This window comes from Nannobrachium achirus (assembly GCF_963921795.1).
Source record: "Nannobrachium achirus genome assembly, chromosome: 20".
NCBI classification, from domain to species: domain Eukaryota; kingdom Metazoa; phylum Chordata; class Actinopteri; order Myctophiformes; family Myctophidae; genus Nannobrachium; species Nannobrachium achirus.
The window spans coordinates 46,357,960-46,361,066 of NC_137827.1; the positions used below are offsets into that span (position 1 = coordinate 46,357,960).

Sequence of the window (3,107 nt, forward strand, 5' to 3'; positions counted from 1 at the left end):
TTAGAATAGAATGATTTACGGTGTCAAATGCCTTCTGGAGGTCCATCATGACCATGCCGCTATATTTGCCGTCATCCGCTTCACGTTTGATTTGGTCAGTCAAATAGAGAAGGCATGTGTCAGTGGAATGAGATTTTCTGAATCCAGATTGGAACTCGTAAATCAGATTATTCTCATCGAGATATCTTGCTATCTGTTCGTAGACTATTTTCTCCATGACTTTGGATATGGAGCTAAGAATGGAAACGGGACGGTAGTTTCCAGGGTCTAGTTTGCTACCTTTTTTATGCAGGGGGGTTACTTTTGCTAGTTTGAAGTCTCATCTTTACTAGAACAAACAATGGCCTTTTCTACAGTTTCAATCACTGCCCTGCTGTTGACCCTGAGTGGTAAGAATTAATGACAGAATACACTAAAACATATTATGTTAAATATAATCTTTGATTTCCTTTTTGTGGAAGCAATGAGTGAGTTTGTTACATGTTTCTAAGTCAGTGAATTAAAATGTATCTTTGTCCACAGGTTTGGAGGCAATTCTTGTTCTGACCCAGCCCAAGTCTGTCTCTGTGAACCTGGGAGACAATGTGAAGATCTCCTGTGCTGAAAGTGGTAGCAGCAGCAGCTACACTTTGTCCTGGTACCAACAGAAATCTGGTGGTGTTCCAAAGTTTTTACTTTTCACAAGCACAAGAGCAAGTGGACTCCCCAGTAGGTTCTCTTACTCTGGAAGTGGATCAAGTTCAATTGAGTATCTGCTCATCAATGGAGTCCAGGCTGAAGATATGGCAACGTACTACTGTGCTTGTGCAGGCTGTGGCTCAGATCACAGTGTTACAGTTCAATGAGGAGCCCATACAAAAACCCTACAAACACGTTTAGAATGAACAAAAGGCAATGGAAGATCAGAACCTGATGGAGTTGGTGTCGGGTAACGTGGTCATCCATTAGAAATGGGTTCAGAGTCGATATTTAGTCTGTTTTTAGGGTTTTCATGGATATAAAGTTGTCACTAGTAGTGAGTGAAACATGAAGAGAAACACTGAGCAGCAGATTACAGCACAGAGGTTTTGAGACAAATCACTGTGAGCTTGGGTAGATACTGGCTTTGGTGGAGGGACTGAAGTCACTATTGGTAAGTTATCTTTTCTGAAATGACGGGAAGTATATATCAAATGCAGAGTAAAACAATTTAATAAAAAGTACTTATATTTATTGTATTCTAAATTGAGTCATTTTAACTTTTTCCAGATTTTCAACAAAGCAAACAACAAAATAATGATGAATTACTGATTTAGATTTTATGTAGTTGATTTAACTTATTTTCTGATACACTCATTAATGATAATTAATAATATAATATAAGTCCAGCTTTAGCATTATAACGCAAATGTGTATCACAGAACATCACATTAAGCTCTGAACAGAAACTACAATTTATTTTAAAGTGTTGAATCTATTAGATGGTAAAATGACAAATTGGTTCCAATTAGCCCGATGTTCTTTGCTGCATGTCATGCTCTTTCTTTCCTGCATGGCTTTGGTTGCTGTTGCTGAATAAAACAAAGAATGGTAGCAAAAATAAAATAAAACAAACATGATTTTATAGTCACTTTTTAAAGTTGACTGTAGTTTCTTCAATATAATCAAATTTGAGGTACATTTCTCTCCAATTGTCTTAGTTAGTCTTTTTTTTTTTTTACCTTTAACCTTTAACTAAGCTCTAAATACTTTGTAAACCGCTGTTACCCAGTGGTCTATACTATGCGAACATTTGACGAAAAAAGACGATCTACAAGTTCATAACGTGTCACATCGGGAGCTTGTGGATTGTCTTTTTTGGTCAAATGCCTATTCTTTCTGAATGTTTGCCTGTAATGACATGCCCAGAATAGAGGTGCTAGGGTTCATGTGGTTCAGTAACATGTTGTTCTCATGTGTCCTCTCCTCTCAGTAACATGTTGTTGTCATGTGTCCTCCTCTCAGTAACATGTTGTTGTCATGTGTCCTCTCCTCTCAGTGACATGTTGTTGTCATGTGTCCTCTCCTCTCAGCTCGTCCTCCGTCTCCCCCCAGTCTGGTCCTGATGGCTCCAGTCCAGTCTCCTCTCTCTGGGGACAGTAGTGCCACCCTGCTGTGCCTGGCCAAGGGCTACCACCCTGACGGTGCCACCCTGTCCTGGTCCGAGGACGGAGCCTCTGTGACGGGCACCCAGGTCCACACGGGCCCGTCCCAGCTCCAGCCTGATGGCACCTACACCCTCAGCAGCCATCTCACCCTGCCCTCCACACGCTGGCACTCAGGACACAGCTTCAGCTGTCACCTGAGTCACTCAGCAGCCCGCTGAGCAAGAGTGTCACCAAGCAACAGTGTTCCCTCTGAGACAAGAGGAACACATGGAGAAGAGCCACTGATGAGTAGAGAGTAGATGGAGCATGAAAATATACACATGCAATTATAATAGTCTGCTATGTTACACTGCTTTATAGTCTATATGTGATTCATGAGTCGTGACGAGTCTATTTTATATCCACTGATTGAAGCCCTGAGGGAAAGAATTACAGGTGAATTTCAATGTTTTACTGATTGCTTCTGTCTTGAATTAGATAATTAAACCATTATCTATCTCTAACAAATCTTTTAGTGTCATTACATTGTGTAACTTACTACAATTGTAATCTGAGTAGAGGGCACAGTATGTTATAATAAAGAGGGCATCACTGTACACAAATGGTATTCTGAGAACATGACATCTAGAGGCCACTGGGAACAGACAGCTATACGATCAGTATCAGTGTTTAGTAACAGAAGTAATGCCAGTGATATTTAGGTTGACACTGTTTTCATTGGATCTATTAGTCATTGTTACTGTCAATCTATGTATATGTGCAAAATGGGGAGAAGACAACCACAGACACTGAGGGTCTATGTACATCACATTGCAAACAATGAAAAACATCACAGATATGTACAAAATCGCAAACACACAAATGACATGTTTGGTGAAAATCTTCCTCGCTTCTCGATTTTGTACCTTGATTTATTTGTGACACCAGTGAGTCTCTCTGTCTGTCTGTCTGTCTGTCCTGCCACTTTTAGGTGCCCAACAA

At 40.3% G+C, this 3,107-nt stretch overlaps 1 gene segment (V, D, J or C); it reads left to right on the top strand.

The window, feature by feature from the left end:
* The first annotated feature begins 340 nt into the window (after positions 1–340).
* On the top strand, positions 341–2,344 carry LOC308306209 (Ig lambda chain C region-like). The segment is given in 4 exons: positions 341–389; positions 523–654; positions 1,097–1,132; positions 2,052–2,344.
* Positions 2,345–3,107: the final 763 nt, after the last annotated feature.